This window comes from Sapajus apella, unplaced genomic scaffold, assembly GCF_009761245.1.
Source record: "Sapajus apella isolate SASKATOON/1434 unplaced genomic scaffold, GSC_monkey_1.0 scaffold6, whole genome shotgun sequence".
NCBI classification, from domain to species: domain Eukaryota; kingdom Metazoa; phylum Chordata; class Mammalia; order Primates; family Cebidae; genus Sapajus; species Sapajus apella.
This window is the reverse complement of record NW_022436946.1, coordinates 8,273,160-8,293,558: the sequence shown is the minus strand read 5'-3', so window position 1 is coordinate 8,293,558 and position 20,399 is coordinate 8,273,160.

The window sequence follows — 20,399 nt, the reverse complement described above, 5'->3', positions numbered from 1 at the left end:
GTACCTGTTAAACTCCACCATTTTTCCTTTTAATGCACATGCTTGAGCTCATCTGCTCAACTCCTGAGATCCTACCCAGAAGCTACTGATCACTAGTTTCAGGTATTTTCTTTCTTTCTTTTTCTTTTCTTTTTTCTGGAGTGCAGTGGTACGATCTCCGCTCACTGCAACCACTGTCTCCCTGGTTCAGGTGATTCTCCTGTCTTGGCCAACCAAGAAGTTGGGATTACAGGCATCTGCCACCATGTCCAGCTAATTTTTGTATTTTAGTAGAGATGGGGTTTCACCATGTTGGCCAGGCTGGTCTTGAACTCCTGACCTCAAGTGATCAGCTCACCTTGGTCTCCCATAGTGCTAGGATTACAGGTGTGAGCAACTACACCTAGCCTGTTTCAGGCATTTTCTACCTATGGGGAAACTGCCTTCCCCTGGTGCTGGCTGCAACCAGTTATTATTTTAGAGAGACAGTTAACCACCAGAGCATCACCTGATGGTCACTTGACATTCCTAGTTGAGGGTAGAGGTCGTCTCTTGCCTGACTACCTACTGTAACAGAGATTGTGTATTGTTCTATGGTGAAGAATGACAGCTAAAGGTAAATTTTATCTTTAGACCAATTTCAGCTCAATTCTAAAAAGATATTTTAGGGTAGTAGAACTAGTTTATTCTAAAAGATATTGCTTAATTACATAGAAGAACTTAAGGACACAGAGTGATACTGTGTATGGAATAACGGGAAGGGTTTTTTCTGCTTTCTGACGGAAGTTGAATTAGATTAACTGGAATATCTTTTTGAATTAAGTATCTGTGAAACTTTTGATAAAATCTTTAAAATTCATATTTTCTATTTTAGAGTTTAAGAAAATAATTAGTTATGCTCTTCATAATGCTTCAGTATGAAGTGTTTTCGTTCTCGACACCCTATGCTGGAGTTACTTAATTCAACAGAAAGAAAAGAAAAGAAAGCCTCAGAATTCATAAGAATGCTTTGATGAGTGTGATAACATATTATCTACAGCCTTTGAGCCCTTTGAAGATAAGCTGTTGAATAATGTCACTACATTATTATTATAGTTAGAATATAAATACAGGTTTAGCATCTTGTCAAGATAATACAACTTTCAAAAGAGTACAAAGTCAGAAATTTACATGTGCAATTTTAAAGAATGAAGCAAGATTCAAAAGATGAAATCAAACAAAAGATAACGTATTTTATCATTCTTTTGTACCCTTTTCATAGAAGCAAGTTATAAAAATATACATAAATAGATAAATCAATTTTAAATTTAAGTCTGGCTTCCCATTAATTTATGTGGGAGAGTATTTTCAGCATTCCAAATGAGCTTAATTGAAATAAAATTGTAACTGATTTATATACATTTAGATCAATATCAGCATTTAAACTGAACATTTCCTTAACATTTGTGGTAAAAGAAAAAAAAAATGTCATTATTATTATATCTGAAGTTTTTAGCTAATTAAATATTGTGATTAATATAAAAAAGAAATGATTTTAGTATTTTAGCATTATTGCCTTTAAAGCAATTTTTTCAAAGTGTATGTCGTTTGATGTAAGTCATTTGGGTTATTCCTCAAAACTAAACAATTGCTTAATTACCCCAAGGAACACAATCTACACTACAATTTTAAAACATCAAAATGAGAAATGTAATTAGTCTCTTGAGTATAATTAATCCATCTCCTAAGAATTGAGCCAAATTGTAGTTTAGTGTTCTCTGGAATTCAGAAGCCAATTTTAATTACACAGAAACACTGTGCTTGAAGCTTGTAGACTTGAGCTCTAAAAGTAAGTTAAATCTTTATATTTACTGTGGACATGAAAAAGCACAGGACATATGGAAAGGAAGGCTTTACTTCCAAAATTAGAAATCTACAGCAAAACTTCAGGATTGTTTATTGTTCCTTTATAAGCTAGATATGGTTTAGGGACTACAGAGTGCTTGATAGGCATTTCATAAAGCAGATGTAGCTTATTTCTACTGCACTTTCATTGATAAATATCAAAACATAGTTACTGGATATTAACATAGAGAAAAACACATAAAGATAATTTTTACAATAAAGAAAGGAGAATATTGTTAGCAGCAGAAATGGAGCACTTCATAAAATACGCATCAAATGACCACTTCAACAAAAGATGTGTTCACTGTATTTATGTAATTTAGTAAAGCAATGTTTTTAAGAATTCATAAATTTCTCACTAATTCACACTCTTTTAATAACTTTTAAAGGTTTCTACAGAGTTTTTAACTCGTATTTGTAGTAGCAGTTTAAGAAATGTATCTGTCAAAAGCTAAGGGCTATAGGAAAGTTTAAATTTCCTTTCAATATATTTGTATTCATAAAAGCCTATTTTTTCACCTTGCCTAAATTTAAGCATCGCTTTGCAGTGTTGAGTCTGTGCTAATATATTTTGAATCGTTTGCAATATAACACTTATGTTATAAGCCATGTATCATTACCAAGATGCCTTCTCCAATTTTTCAGGTAAGAAATCATTCTTTGTTTCCTTACATCTATATCATTCAGTAGTGAAAATATACTTAACTTCATTCATTTCTGAACTATTGCCTATATTCCAAATTTTTAAAGAATTTCTAAACAAAGCCTTCTTTTGCTCTTTTGCATACATGACTAATGTATATAAAATTAGAGATACAAATAATGGTGTAAATTTAATTAATATAATAATCCTTTCTAGGAAAATCCCTAGGAATAAACATAATAAAGATGGCAGGAGATGTATCAAAAACAAGCAAACATTTGCTGAGGCATGTAGAGAAAATACAAACAAATGCAAGCCATATTCCTTTCCTGACTGGGAAGATCAAATGCAAACTTTACTTCTCTCTGTGATAATTGGAACATTTTATGTGAAAAATATCATAAAACCAAGTCAAACTGACTTTGTGGATGAGAGTATTCATAAACTCATGTGTATGGAGGTTCAGAAGAAAAGTGAAATTCAAGGTTGGCTTAATTTATTGACTTAATTATGTCTGAAATCTATTTGTTTTTTAAACTTTTCTTTTCTTCCTGGTATGTTTTTAGCTTTATTCTAAATCTAATACTGACTTTTTTCCTGACTGCAAGTCAATTGGCAAAACTCCCCTAAGCTAGAGTATTCCTCTTTCACATGGTGGGGAATTTGGGGGCAGGGCATGGAGAGAGAAGAAGAGAAAAAAAGAGAGGTATCTCTCTTACAAACTTCAAACAAAAATCCTGAAATACATTCAAATTGCCCAACCTTAAATTATGTGGCCAATTCTTAACTAGTCACTACAATGAAGAAAGTGCCAGATGCTGATTAATTTAAGCCAATAAGCAGCTACCTTTGGAATGGAAACCAAATTTCTCGGCCACTATTTGAGAATAATAATAGAAGTGAGGTTGGAAATAAAAATAAAATGCTCTACACAGTTTTCAAATTAGTTATTATTTACTGTACAGGCATTTAAATTAAGTGATTTGGGGAGAACTTGACAAATTTGTTCTAAAATTCATCTAGAAAAGTATTTCTAAATTCAAATGTTTATAAGGCCCAAGTAGTTAAACTAACAAAATCAAGTCAAATGAAAGGGCATTTAGAATACATAAAGACAACAGGTTAACCTGATTTTTTTTTTCCTAACTTGAACACTATAAGAGTAATTATTAGTCTAGGTAAGAGTTACAACACAGACCATCCCATGAAACTCTGAACATATGTGTATATATATAATTATCCTGTCTCTCAAGAGCAGTCGCTCAGCACATGCCAATTGTTGCCATATAAGAAATAGTATCACTGAATTTTCTGATATTTCAGGACGAAAAAAAATCCAATTATTACATGAAATATCATAATTTTTAAATATTGTTTTAATTAAAAATTAGCTGGAAAAATATTTGTTGTTTTCAACTTCTGTTCTAGGAAGTAAATGGATAAAAGCAGCTTTTATTATTTGAAGAAAAAAGGCACAAAAAACTAAGTATATTGCCAAATATTAAAACACACAAAAACTGTAGTAATTAAGGCAGTGTGGTATTGATTTAAGAATGAGATACATTAACAGAAAAGAATACACAAGTCAGAAACAGAGCTAACAATACGTAAGCATTTCATATGGTCATCATACAAAGTCATTTCTCCAGTACATTTTTTTTCTCTCCATTTCCACAGCCACTAACCTGATCTCAGCCACCATCACTTCTCACCTGGATTTTTTTTTTTTCTTTTTTTTTTTTTTTGAGACGGAGTTTCACTCTTGTTACCCAGGCTGGAGTGCAATGGCGCGATCTCGGCTCACCGCAACCTCCGCCTCCTGGGTTCAGGCAATTTTCCTGCCTCAGCCTCCTGAGTAGCTGGGATTACAGGCACGCACCACCATGCCCAGCTAATTTTTTTGTAGTTTTTTTTTTTTTTTAGTAGAGACGGGGTTTCACCGTGTTGACCAGGATGGTCTCGAGCTCTTGACCTCGTGATCCACCCGCCTCGGCCTCCCAAAGGAGGCCTGGGACTACAGGCGTGAGCCACTGCGCCCGGCCTCTTTTTTTTTTTTTTGAACTGGATTTTTAATAAAGTCTCTAAGCTGCACCTTTACCTACTCACATTACTCTTCAATCTATTCTACATACTATGGCTAGGGTTTTGAAAATTGAAAAGCTGAACTTATTATTTCTTTCTTAAAGTACATCAGTAACTTTTCATTGTTGTAGAACACAGACAAAATTTCTTCATGCCTCTTATGAAATTCACACAGTGGCCCTTACCTGCTCTGATACTTTAACTTGCCTATGCTCCAGCTCTCGTCTTTATGTTTATTTTCAAGCCTGCTAAGTTTGAGATCCTTAATATACATATAAATTGGAGGTATTGAATAAATAATGTTACATGCAAGTTGAGGGTTCAAGATTGTCAAAAAAAAAAAAAAAGAAAGACTGCTAACCTAAATGCATAACCGTGAGAAACATCAGTGTTCTTATGTGCTTAAAGCAGTAAAAATGAGTTTACTTAAAGAATATATATAGATGCAGAAGATTAGAACTCAAATATCTAAAGAAAACATGCTCTATAGCACAATGCAATAATACTATTCAGCCTTTTAAAAGAAGGAAATTCTGTTATTTGTGACAATACAGATGGAACTGGAGAGTATTATGCTAAGTGGAATAAGCCAGGTACAGAAAGACAAATACCACATGTTCTCACTTAAAATTGGGAGCTAAGTGGTGAGAACTCATGGACACATAGAGGAGAACAACAGACCTTGAAGCCCCCTTGAGGGGGGAGGTAGGAAGAGGGAGACGCACAGAGCAACTATTGGGTACTAGGCTAAGTACCTGTGTGATGAAATAATCTGTACAACAAACCCTGTGACCCAAGTTTACGTATATAATAAACCTGCACATGTACTCCCCAAACTAAAATAAATGTTTTTTTAAAAAATGGAAGTAGTCTAAATGTCTGTGAACACACACACAAAAAGATTATACTATATTCATGCAATGGAATCCTATATACCAGATAAAGGAAATGAACTAAAGCTACATTTATCACACAGTCAAGGTAATAAACATATCCATCACCTCCAATTTTTCATTGTTGTGTCTCTGTATTTTTTATGGTGTTTTAATATAATAGAACACTCCAGCAATTGTACTCCTGGGTATTTATTTCAACAAAATAAAAATTTATATTCATACGAACACCTGTACATGAATGTTCATAATGGCTTTATTGGTAATAGCCAAAAGTTGAGAACAACCCTAATGTCCTTCAATGGGTGAATGAGTAAATATAAGTAAATATCTATAATATGGACAACTAGTCAGCAATTAAAAAGAAAGAGCTAGTGATATACTCTACTTCTTGCATGTATTTCAAGGGCATTATGCTGAGTGAGAAAGTCAACCATAAAAAGTTATACACTGCATAATTCCACCTATTTGATATTATCAAAAGGACAAAATTATAGTGATGAATCCAGGGTTAGGAATTTTCTTTGTGTTGATAGAATGGTTCTGTGTCCTGATTGTGGTGATGGTTATATGGATCTATCTATATATATACACACACACACACACATATATATATATATATATATATATATATATATTCACACATACACACACACACACACACACACACACATATATACATGACAAAATTTGTAACATGCTACACACTAAAAACAAAATGAAACAAGTATATGTAACAACTGGTGAAATCTGAAGAAGGTCTATTGTTTACTTAACAGTATAATATCAGTGTAAGTGTCCTGCTTTGGATAATATTCTATGCCCAGTAAGATGTTATTGGAGAGAGTTGAGTAGAAGGTACAAGGATAAGCTCTGTATTACGATTGCAATTGGCTGTGAGTCTTAAACTGTTTTGAGATAAAAAGCAAAAATATTAAACTCTTCTGCTTATTGGTCTGATCATGTAAAAAAAGGCCAAATAAGGTATTCAGAAATCATTCTGTTCCTTCTAAGGAAGCCTGAACATCCTTTTACAAAAACACGTTTAAATACTAGCTGCCTCAATAAATAATTCTCAGTGTACTCATGCAGCAGTCTTTACTGACATAAGACTTTTCCAAATTGCCCCTAACAGAAAATTATTATTAGTGTGACTTTGCCTCCTGAAGGAACTTGAACTCACACACACACACTCACAGCAGGAACAGACTTAAGCCTGCTGGGTTTTCAAGCACTGCAATGTAGCAAAGTGAGAGAAAGGCAGGTTGAAGGAAACCGGGAGGATGTAGAAAGAGCCTCATTCTAATACATCACTGTTTTAATTCTCTTCTCCCATTATGGCATATTTGGCCTGTTATAAATGTTAGGGATTTTTGATGATGGTAAATCTATGCAGAGTAAGCTTCATCTGTATTTGAAAATCCCTAATAAAATATATAAACTCCCTGTATATATTTATTAGCATCCGTTTAAAATGCTCAACACCCCTCTTCCATTCATTAGCTGCTTTGTTGTCTTCACAAAAATCATGAGGAGAAAACATTTAATTAGTATTTCACCCTAAATGAATAGAACGGATAAGAAACCAATTAGTCTTTAGATAATAGAAAGCCTAATTAGCCACCAAGTATTCAACAGAAAATCTTCATTGTTTTCCTTTCCATAACTGAGGTAGCATGCGCTGATCAGATCAGAATCTCAGGAGTGCCTAATCTAATCCTTCTCCTGCCACTAATTTATTGCTAAAAGCATAAACAAATCACTTTATTGAGAGATTAATACATTTAGCAAATATACCTGAGGGTAGCTGTGCTTTGAATGTGTGGGATGTGATTTGAGGACACCACAAAACAAGCTTACTCCTACATAGTCTAATACTTGTCACTAATGTGAAGAACTGGATGACAAGAAGCAAACGCTAAAAGCATTCCACGGAACCTGAAGGTGTGTGTGTTTGTGAGCACATGCTCATTATACACTCGGTTGTGAATGTAGTGAGAGTTCAACCAGGGAAGACTCAACTTTATGGGCAGAAACAGAGAACGCGACTTTTTTTTTTTTTTTTTTTTTTTTGAGATGGAGTCTTGCCCTGTCACCCAGGCTGGAGAGCAATGGCGGGATCTCGGCTAACCGCAACCTCTGGCTCCTGGGTTCAAGGGATTCTCCTGCCTCAGCCTCCTGAGTAGCTGGGATTACAGATGCCCGCCACCACACCCAGGTAATTTTGTATTTTTAATAGAGATGTGGTTTCTCCATGTAGTTCAGGCTGGTGTCAAACTCCTGAACTCAGGTGATCTGCCTGCAGCGACCTCTCAAAGTGGTAGGCTTACAGGCATGAGCCACAACGCCTGGCAAAGAACACGACTATTAACTAAGATTTGAACATTCTGAAATTGATAGTTAAAGCATGTGTGTGGGGGGGTAATCTATTTAAATATGTAGAACCTAAGTGTTTAGCTCCATTCATCATCCCTTCTTGCCTTGTTCTAGATGAATTTGACAATTAGTCCATCTTGTAACAGATGATAGATCATTGCTGCTCTGGTGAGCTTCCACATGACAGTGGAAGAAAAAGGAAACTCCTTAGCCCCATGGGCAGGTGAATCTACAAGTGAGAATATTAGTAAGAATAAAGCAATTCTCACTCTCCACAACAAAATACAGTACAGATAGCCTTCAACTTAACGATGATTGAATATAAGAGTTTTCAACTTCATAATGGTGTGAAAGCAATACACATACAGTGGAAACTGTACTTCAAATACCCAAACAACAATTCTGTTTTCCCTTCAATACAGTATTCAATAAATTACATGAGCTAGTCAACACTTTATTATCAAATAGGCTTTGTGTTACACTATTTTGCTCAACTATTGTCCCTGTTGTTCTGAGCACGTTTAAGGCAGGCTAGACTCAGCTATGATGTTTGGTAGTATGGGTATATTAAATGCAGTTTTGACGTATTTTCAACTTTTTGGGATGTGACCCCATCATATCCTGAGGATGGAGAGCAGCCTCCTGAAGCCTCCCAAGTAAGATATATCTAGAATGGAGGGTGACAGGATAGACTCTCCCCTACACACCAAAATGTAAAGAAATAAAATATAAGCAGCATTGAGACCATTAACATTCTTCAGGCATCACATTTGCAATGGTGAGCTGGTTACCAGATTTTTCCTATTTCAGAATTGAGTGTTTTCATAATAGCTTCCATGAGCCTGGCTTGCATTTAGAAGGCAATAAGATTATAATCTTTAAATCCGATATCCAGTGGCTTAACCTCTTTGAGAATCCATTCTTTATTAGCAAAACAGGAATAATAATAGCACCTTGTAGAATTAGTTGTTATGTGTCTACATTTTATGAGGAATAGTATCCCATTATTAGCAGCCAGGTTCTTAAACAGCGCTGAAGTCATCCAGCTGACAGAATAACAGAAAATGCATGAATCCTGTGGTGCCTAAGACATCTATAGAATATTAAATATCTATGTCTGGACTAAACTGGGAGTGTTTGCAAGCACTTGATAGGAGTCCCCAGCTCAAGGCTTTGCAATTCTGTTCCCTCCTGCTACCATAATAGCTTTTATTTCTTCTAAACTTAAATAAAGAGGAATGAAGGAAATCTTTGAGTTTTTTTCTTCAGAGGACAGGTATATGCCACTCTATAGCACACACTAACCACTGACTACAGACTTGCTGTGACTCTATTCCCTACGTAAATATGAGATGTGAGAAGTATGCTCCTCATCTTTCTTCTATGCAGGTTTTTGGTCACAATCACAAATTTCAGAGAATAATGCCATCTGACTCTCCAATTATCAGTTGAATAGACTAGTCATTACTTTTTTTTAAAAGAGCTTTGAGAAAGCAGAATGAAATGCTGAAGGAGGCTGAGAGAAGAATCAAGAGTTCTAAGCCTTGATTTAACTCAATTTCTGATTGAATATAAGCATAGTGAGTATTCAATTCCTAATATTAATATGTAAAATAATATTGATATGTTCCAGAACTTAGGGGTAGTAGTGATCAATAAATAATATTTTATGTGTATATATGTGTGTACATGTGGGTGTGCATATATGCACTCACACTCATACATACATACATACAAATTATCAGTAAAATTAAATATAAATTTCAGTGTTACTTCGGGATAGACACCCAAGGATCAAAAATTGCCAAGTATGTGCCCTATTATGATATTCAAAGTTCTGTGGTTAGTACACAATTTTTCATACTCTAGTTTCATGACATCAAATTTCACAATCTCCCAGTTGTTTTCAGGAGGTAGACAATCTAGAATTTCTTCTATCATGTTCAAAAAATTGTCTCTAAAGTCATGTCACATATAAAAGTCTTTCAACCTATGAGATAATAATGTTTTTAATTTTCTACAGACAAGGTAAGGTTTCAACAATTATTCACCCATTCTTTTTTTTAGTGCTTTAGAGTTTCCTTAGGATTATATCCAAAATCATTCCCTCTTGTCCACAGAAGTTCTTCCCTTCTCAGTTCTTGCAGCGATTCAGTATCAGTGCTATTATTATCATACATTATTAAAAAAAATTAACCTGCAGCATCACATGGACATTTTTGTGGGATTTTTACACATATCTTTCAGGCCAAAGAAGGCTATGAGTATTTTTTTCATTAAATCATATCTCTAGGAAATATTTATGCCTTACCCATATATTCAGAAAACTGCAGAGACATATTCTGAATTCAATTATTAAAAGCATGCAAGTCACCTACACATATATTTACTAAATTATGGATAACACTAATCTATTCCATCCAGAAAACTATGAACTTTTAGCAGTCTCTTAAATGGGATTACTCATAGCCCAAGTTGATTTATTCTGCTGAATATTCTATGTTTTGGTAGCTTAAATTTCAGCATGTTGCCTGTATTTGTCTGTACTCACACTGCTAATAAAGACATACCCCAAGCCTGGGTAATTTATAAGGAAAAAGAGGCTTAATAGACTTACAGTTCCACATGGCTAAGAAGGCCTCACAATCATGACAGAAGCCCAAGGAGGAGCAAAGCCATGTCTTACAAGGCAGCAGGAAACAGAGTGCGTCCAGGGGAACTGACTTTTATAAAACCATCAAATCTTGTGAGACTTATTCACCATCATGAGGACAGCAAGGAAAAGACTTACTCCCATGATTCCATTACCTCACACTGGGTCCCTCCCACTACACATGGGGATTATAGGAGCTACAATTCAAGATGAGATTTGGGTGGGAACACAACCAAACCATATATTGCCATACATGAGAAACTCCTAAAGACAAGTTAACAAAATTACATTATTTTCTTTTTCTCAAATTCTTCTTTTTCTTTCAAAATCACTTATAATTTCCTTTGGGAAAAACAAAAATAATTATTATTTAACATAAATGAAGCAAAATCATACTTTAAAAGCATATTATCAAGAAGAGGGAATAGTTTTTGGACTATGAGCCTTCAATTCATAAATATGTGAATTTGAATCCCAATTTGTTTCATTCCCTAGCTGAATAAATAGGAGCAAATAACTAAACTTTCTTAACCTTAATTTCTTCATCTCTAAAATGGAGATGAAGAGAACATTTTAAAATATGTAAACAAGTCTTGAAATCTTGAAAAATTCTTGTAACACATTATTAGAACATATTAAGGAATTACTTTCACTACTACTGTTGAAACCAACCCAATTGTCTCACAGACAGGGTTTTTGGATAAACATAGAAATTGACCCTTCTGGTTTAAAGGGTCATATTTGTTTTATCTGAGTTTATTCTTCAGGTTAGGACCCCCTAGTCTCTCAAAGATATCAAAGAGCCAAAACTGACCATATCATCACATCCAGACAATGAGATGCCAGTCACTTCACTCACCATGATTCCTTACCCCTCCCAAGTTCCTGTTTTTCTATACATTACTGTATTTCTTCCCTGCTAAACAAGCCCCTAATTTCAGTGAGTCAGACAGATGGAATTGAGACCGTTTTTTCCAGCTCCTCAGCTGCAGCACCCAATTAAAGCCTTCTTCCTTGGTAATAATCGTCTCAGTGATTGTCTTTGCGGGCAGCAAGCAGCTGGATCTAGACCAAACCCCTGGTATTTTGATAAAACTATTGGTATTGATCAGTAATTCTTATTACACTCTGTGATTAGTAAATGTTCCTAATGTTCCTCAGTCAAACTTAATTTTTCACTTGGCAATATATTACAAAGATCATTCCATTTCTTGGGGTAGAGACAGTCATCAATTCCTTTTTTCACCTGCATAGTTTTCATTGCATTATGTAGATTTACTATAGTTATTTCATCTAATCCCTCCTGAAAGGCATTCATGTTATTTCCAATATTCTGTGAATACAAACATTGACACAATGAGAAATTCACACATATTTTAATTAATTTTTGTAACCCTTTTTTGATAACTTCATAGGATTGCTCATTGTCAGTATAAATGTATATATATGATTTTCTTAAATATTCTAAATTTGCTCTCCTCTTGGGTTGATATTGTTGCATTCCTACAAGCATTGTACAAGAGTGACGGGGTCTCCAAAGCCTTACCACAAGGTATGTTGTCAAATGTCTGAAGTTGTATCAATCTGATTGTGGAGAAATCCTATCTGAAGTTTATTTAACTTGCACTTATTTATTTAATTGCCTAATTTCTTATTATGTAGGATGTATGCACCTTTCATTTTATGTCCTGCTCATATTTTCCTGTAAAATACATGTTTCAATATTTTGTCATTTTTCTGTCATGGTATTACATTTTCTGTCTCAATTTTTAGAATCTTTTCATATGTAAGGGCAGTTATAGCTATTGCAAATATTTTTCCTCATTTTCCATTTTATTCTGGTGATGTTTATTTTCATGTTATTATTTTAAACATTTATGTAGTAAAAATTATCCATTTAGAATGCCACAGGATTTTTTTTTTTTTTTTACTTTTAGATTTTGATTCATGGTTAAGAACATCTTTCCTAATAACAGTTAAAAAGAAATTTATCTTTCTGTTATTATTGTTTCACTTGTTACTTTTGTACAACTTCATCTGTTTATTGAGATCCCTGATCTTTTGAAAATTTATTTTAATGTGTGACATGAAGAAATGATCCAGATCCATATTATTTCTTTTTCCAAATTACTTTCACATTAACCAAATATTATTTATTTAAAAGTATTTTGTTCTTTTTGAGAAAGTATCTTTATCATATACTAAATTTACATATGCACTTAATTGCGGAATTTTCTATTCTGTTCTCTTTCTATAGTTTATTTCTGTAAAAATATCACACTGTTTTAATTAGAGAGACTTGTAATATGTTTTAATAAGTTTTACGACTATTTAAAAATACATTTTTAAATAGTCATAAAACAGCTATTTAAAATGTATTTTTAAATAGTCACCTTATTTTTAGGGTTTTTTTTTTGTTTGTTTGTTTGTTTTTTTTTTGAGACAGAGTTTCGCTCTTGTTACCCAGGCTGGAGTGCAATGGCGCGATCTCGGCTCACCGCAACCTCCGCCTCCTGGGTTCAGGCAATTCTCCTGCCTCAGCATCCTGAGTAGCCGGGACTACAGACACGCGCCACCATGCCCAGCTAATTTTTTGTATTTTTAGTAGAGACGGGGTTTCACCATGTTGACCAGGATGGTCTCGATCTCTTGACCTCGTGATCCACCCGCCTCGGCCTCCCAAAGTGCTGGGATTACAGGCGTGAGCCACCGCGCCTGGCCTAGGGTGTTTTTAGGATCATTCTTGCTTATTTACTTTTCCTATATCCTCTTATTTTAAAATCAGCTTGCCTAGATCTAGAAAAAGAAAAAAAAAACTTGTTTATTTAAAATCTTGGATAATCCTGCCATATTTCTTGTAAATTTTATGCCTAGCTATATTATCACATTTTTGATATTGAAACTGTGATTATTTACACATCTAAAATCATTAGCTAATGTTACCATAATTCTTATAATTTTTATGCCTAGGCATGTTATCAGTTTGTTGATACTGTAAATGTGTTCTTTTCCTCCATGATAACTGTGATATGGCTACTTTAACATAAAGTTTATAATTTTATTTATTTATTATTTTGAGACAGAATCTCCCTCTGTCACCCAGGCTGGAGTGCAATGGTGTGATCTCCGCTCACTGCAACCTCCCCCTTCCTGGGTTCAAGCAATTATCTGCCTCAGCCTCCCTATTAGCTGGAATTACAGGCAGCTGTCACCATGCCTTTTTTTTTTTTTTTTTTTTTTTTTGTATTTTTAGTAGAGATGGGGTTTCACCATCTTGGCCAAGCTGGTTTTGAACTCCTGACCTCGTGATCCACCCACCTTGGCCTCCCAAAGTGCTGGAATTACAAGCATAAGCCACCGTGCCCAGCCTGTTTATAATTTTTATATATTAATTCTCCAAATTGACTAAAGTCTCTTATGTTTTCAGTTGTATTTTTTCAGATAAACATAATATCATCTGTAATAATTTTACATTTTCCTTTCATATTCTTATGCCTCTTGTCCAATTACTGTGATTAAACCCCCCATCATAATGCTACAAAGTGGTAATTGTAGGCATATTTTTCTTCCCTGCTCTAACAGGAATACCTGTGGTCACTTCTCCATTATGTAGGATAGCATTCTGGCTGGAGTGTGTCTGTGTGTGTAAAATGCTTTTTTTATATCTATGGGAAGAACTATATAATATTTGCTTTCTAGTTCTGTTTTGTTTTTTTTTTTTTTTAAGATCTATAAACATGTTGAATTATCTTAGAGTCAGTATTAGTCAGGGTTCTCTAGAAAAAAGAATATGAGGCAAAAATTAAAATGCTAGCACTTTACTTGAAAGCTGAAAACCCAAAAGGTGCTAATGGTGTGATGGAAAAAAAAAATGAGGTAAGCGAGACAGGATGCAATGCAATTGGATTTGGTGTATTGCAACATAAGCAACTGCTCCAGAAGTATCAAGAGCAAAAGTATAAACTGCAGGTCCTCTATCAGGTCCATTTACTGGGCACAGGGGATATCTGTGGAAAGCCTGAAAAGAAAACTCTCACCTCTGTGTAGCCCACAGATGGGATCATTTATCCAATCAGTTCCTTCTTTCATCAAGTATCTCACTGGTTAAGGTCTCCCCATTAGGAGGCTTACTATCCCACATTGCAGGTTGTATAATCCATTTCTAAGAGGCTGGTCAGAAGCCAGATCCTGTTCTCTGCAATGGATAATTTTATCCAAGTCTGGATGTGTCAGGATAACTCAGCTTAAACAGGGCTGAGTGTTTTGAGGTTGAGGGACATGCAGGAGCTAGACTTCATTTTAGACTCCATCTAGCTAGAAGGGCTCCATAAGGATGCTGAAAATGTCAGTGGTTATGCATGGGAAGCATTAGAATTCTCAGAATGAACAAGTTGCTGAGGAAATTCTGAGGAAGCACACAAAGTTGGATTCCTGTGTTGCATTAGTCTGTTTTCACAGTGCTATGAAGAGATACCAGAGACTGGGTAATTTAGTAAGAAAAGAGGTTTAATAACACACAGTTCTGCATGTCTGGGAGACCTCAGGAAACATACAATCATGGCAGAAGGTGAAACAGGCATATCTTACATGGCAGCCAGTGAGAGAAGTGAGTGAGAGCAAGAGAAATGCCAGACACTTGTAAAACCATCAGATCTCAGGAGAACTCACTCACTATTATGAGAATAGCATGGGGGAAACTGCTCCCAATATCCAATCACCTCCCCTCAGGTTCCTCTCTTAACACGTGGGGGTTATAATTCAAGATGAGGTTTGGGTGGGGACACAAAGCTAAACTATATCATATGTATAGTTAACTTTTGAACAATACTGTGGTTAGAAGCACCAAGCCATGCCCAACCAAAATTCGTGTGTAATGTTTGACTCCCCAAAATCTTAACTACTAATAGCCTGCATAAAATAGATATAGATATCAGTCTATTTCATTATTTACTACCATAAAATATATACATATCTATTATTAAAGTTAAAATTCATCAACACAATCACATGTACACAATGTGTACACAGCCTTTCTGCAATTAACCAGAAGGTTTACAAATAACATAGTCCAAATATGTGTATATTTTGTACATTATATGTATTATATACAGTATTTTTACACTAAGTTAGAGAAAAAATGTTATTAAGAAAATCATAGGAAGATAAAATATATTTACAGTATTATATTGTATTCACTGATATCATAAGTTTACATCCTCTGCTTACAAGATGAATTAACTCTCCGAAATGGCAGTCAACTGCAGCTACAGACATCAATCTATACCAAGAAATGCAACTCTTTTTTATAATGTTAAGATTTTTCTCTGCTTCTCAGGAGCACTTCCAGCAACATTAGTGGCACCTCCTATATGTCCCATGGTGTTACTCAAGGTTTAAACTATTGCATTAAACATTATGTAAAATACATGAGAAATACAAGAGATCCCTTTTTACTGAGATGTACAATTTACCAAAGAAATAAACCACTCACGCAGAGATGATTAACATCATATAGCATTTTAAGAAGATACTTGCAAACACTTGACCTCACTGCAACAGTAACAGGAGGTGGCTATGACATTATTACAGTAGAATGGTATGTAATACAGGTAATTTTATAGTTATTTAATAATGCATTTTTATATTCATTTACATGTATCTTAAACATGAATGACACCATGTATGGTCTGCAAGTGTACATGCGATTGTGCTGATGAATTTTAACTTTAATAATAGATATGTATATATTTTATGGTAGTAAATAATAAAATAGACTGATATCTATATCCATTTTATGCATTCATGACACAATTTTTTTTCAATATTTTTAGGGTATGTGGTTCATCTGCAAGGTTTTCAAATTGTTGCAAATCTCCAAAAAATTTTTAATATATTTATTGAACAAAATCTGTATATATGTGGAGCCATGAGTTCGAACTCATGTTGTTCAAAGGTCAATTCTAATTTATTTCTTGTTCTTCTCAGCTACATTTGTACACTCCTGTTAATTATATCTGGTTTCTATAGCAAAATATTGTAAACCTAAAATAATAAAAAGGTTCAAAATATGGCTGGGAGTGGTAGCTTATGCCTGTAATTCCAGCACTTTGGGAGGCAGTGCTTTGGGATGGATCACGAGGTCAGGAGTTCGAGACCAGCCTGGCCAAGATGGTGAAACCCTGTCTCTACTAAAAACACAAAAATTAGCTGGGCACATTGGCGAACACCTGTAATCCCAGCTATTCAGGAGATTGAGGTAGGAGAATCGTTTGAACCTGGGAGGCGGAGGTTGCAGTGAGCCAACACCGCACCATTGTACTCTAGCCTGTGCAACAGAGCAAGACTCCATCACAAAGAATAAAAAAACGTTCAAAATATAGTTAAAAGAGTTTATTCAAGTGCAAAACATGAGGGTGGCTCTCTGGGAAATATGGTCACCAAAGAATGCTAACCATTGCTCCTAGTAAAACTGGTTTATATATGCAAAAACAGAGGTGCTGAACAGGATTATGACATTCTCCATTCAAAGGCTAACATACAGATATAAGATTTGATTGGCTTCTATTGAGTACACGCTAAAGAGATTGCTTGACGTACTATTGTAAAGTGGTAACAATGAGAAGGGTCTCTACTTCCAACATAATTTAGTCTAGGCTTGGATGAAGAATAAGGAGTACAGTTAATGTACAACATCTGAACACAAAGGTCAGGAAGCAATGGACATGAACCAGAGAAGATTAACACCCATGTGATATTACTCAGTTTTCAGGGCTTAATTTTTCCCCTTGGCATAATAAATTTGGAAAGTCCTGAAATTTTATTTTCTTTTCACAATATGATAATCTGTTTTATTCCTTCATGAGAATAAACACAAACTCACACCTTCCCTAGAATGAAAGAGACTAGTCCAATCAGTCACAGTGTGTATTTAGGGGAGTGGCCAGCAATGAAATCACTGAACCAAAAGTTTTAATAAAGTAATACGGTATAGCTGCCTTGAATATACTTGCAGCAGAAATCCAACCTTACAGGCAAAAATGAACAGAGGACCACACTACAGTGCTCTGATATCCATGGCTGCATTTGCAACAAAACCAAGCTTCCTACATGCTGACCCTAACCAGTAATTGAACCCCAGAGGAACGGTAAGTAAGGTGCACATATTACTGGGAAACATGGGCCTCTTTTGAGAGACAGCATTAGCTTAAGGGCTCCATGATAGACTTACCAAACATTCTTTAGACTACAAGGCAATCTAGGGGTCTTTCACCAAACTTTCCTCCCTCTCCTTCTCTCAGTGCTAGACTTTTACTAAGTCTGGTGCTTCTGTCAAAGAAAAATGTCACTGGAAATAGTTAAATGGTCAAAGAAGACTTTTTTTTTTCAAGACTACTGCAATGGGAGAGAGAGATTGAATTCAACTCCCCTGAAACAAAAACTGGGAGAGTTATTTAGCCCTTGGGTGAGCTAGTGGAAAAGTGCTGGAGGACATTAGGAAGAGTTTGTTCAATGTGATTAGGCATCTGTATTTGCTAATTGGCCCTTATTATAGTCAGGCTTCTACTCTACCTAGAACAGACACTGGGAGAGATAGAAACACTTTCTTTCTGATGATTATATTTCAAAGAGCTGGTTCCCAGGTATTTGAGAAAGACATTACTGGGTTTCAGAACTGGCAAGAAGCAGGAGATTTACATCACAATAGATAGAGTAAGAAGCTACAATTTTAAGTTTTCCAAAGTAAATTTTTAAGAAAATGGGGGACAGGAACCTGTGTTCAGGAAGAAACATATTTAAAATTTAGTGAAGCTGAGGGGAATATTTAGGTTGTCTTACTCATTTCTTCCAGCCTTCTTTGGTTAATTCCCTATTTTCTCTCACAGAAACATTTCCCCTAAAAAAATCTTTACCTGTTTTGGTGTCTACATCAAAGAAGACCAAGACTAGCACCACTGATACCAGGAGTAGCCCAAGAATGCAAATGGTAATTTGGGGATGGCTCACATCCTTCCCTGACACAGAAGACGATGCCATTCTGGCACAAGTTGATGACTCATTGTTACAGCTTTTGACGGTGTGAAATGGAAAAATGTCCAGGGGCAGGAAATGCTGCAGCAGGTGCAAAAATTCAGGTACTTGGAAAATACAGGGAGAGAAGGAATGCCTAAAAAGACAGCAACATTGGCTGGTTACTACTAAATCGTACTAACACTCTGAGAGGCATGGTGAAATATTGAGTGTTCTTAACAAGCATTTAATAATTACATGTGAGCTTAGGTGGTAGGTAAAAAAAATATATTTCATCCTGTTTTTGGACTTAATTATGGTACATTTTTATCTTGTTGGAATGTATTCAGTTCATGTTCCTATAACTTTTTCCTTATAATATCTATATTTTGAGTTCTCTATCCCAGCTGTACATTAGACTGGTTTTCCTAAACCCTTTGCAGGTGGGTCATTTGTAGGAGGTGAAGATCAGTAATAGCTGTTTTTCCAATTTCATGACTCCATAAATCTCTGCTCTGCCAAAGTTGCTATATTTTCAAAATATGCCACTTGTTTAGGTAATTCCCTGTCTTTCAGAAATAGAATGTCATGAAAACTTTGTCTTTACTCCTAAATTGTCAATGCTTTAAAGGTCTTACATCCCAAAATAGTGCCATCTTAAAAAGAAATTGTATGTATATTCTGCTAGCCTTTAAAACCAAAATCTGCCTTTTAAAGACATATGTCCATTCCACTCAGTGTTGGAACTCTTTTGTTTTAGTCTCTGAGATTCTCAGTTTTTACACTTTTCCCAATCATACTGGTTTTCTAGAATTTTTTTCTTTCTTTTTTATCCAGGTCAAAGTTCTAAAAGATACTTTTAAAGGTACATCTAAAGGGTTAAGTATTTCTGAGGCTCTAACAAGTATAGGCTGTTTCAAAACTGTTTAAATTTTCTCATGGGCCTCTTAATGAACGACTGAAGTCTGGTAGCACTTATTCCACTTACACTGGAATGTAAAAGGGTTTCTCAGAGTTTCCTAGTTTACCACTTAAGTTCTCATTCATCAAGCGGCACTGCTTTTGCTAGTGAGAACTCTCAGTAATTTCTGCATTTCTCTGCTGATAGGACTCTCCACGCTTCTTTGTACCACTATTGTTACATAGCCAATAGTCCTGATGCCAATGGATGCATTGGGTTTTGTTGTTGTTTATTTTTGTTTGTGTCTTTGTAATTTTCTTCTCAGTTTATCTCTATTAATTTGATAGATGGTTTGTAGAGATTCACAAAAATGTATAGTGATTACATATTCTTGACACCAGAATTTCCTTATTTGGAATTGAAGTGATTTAATTCAAAAATATGCTAAAATGTAATTAGTTAATAGTATTATTTTGGAATTTGCCTATTTAGAAAGTGGGCTGCCATCAGAAAAGAGCCTAAGAGCTCATGCATGATGCACAACGAACTAAAATAACAATGATTTTTCTTTCTGAATGTATTTCTTGTAAGTGACAGAATATAGATTTTTCTTTCTGAATGTATTTCTTGTAAATGACAGAATATAACTACGGGTTACTTTAATAAAGAACAATAATTCAAATGATAGTTAACAGCAAGAATGAAGCCAAAAGAATAAAATTTTATGCTCAAGGTGTTGAAACCAAATAACCATTAAAAAATTATAAATTTTTGGAAGGTAGGTCTTCAAAAGTAAAGGTAAAAAGTAAAATGATCCAGCATGATTTTCTTCCTACATAGAAAACTCTATACAAGAACAGCAGAATACCTACTCTTTTCCAAGTATCCATGGTATATTGATATAATAGGTCATATCTTAGGTCATAAAACCAATTTAACTAATTTAAAAAGTTAAAATCATATGGAGCATGTTATCTGATT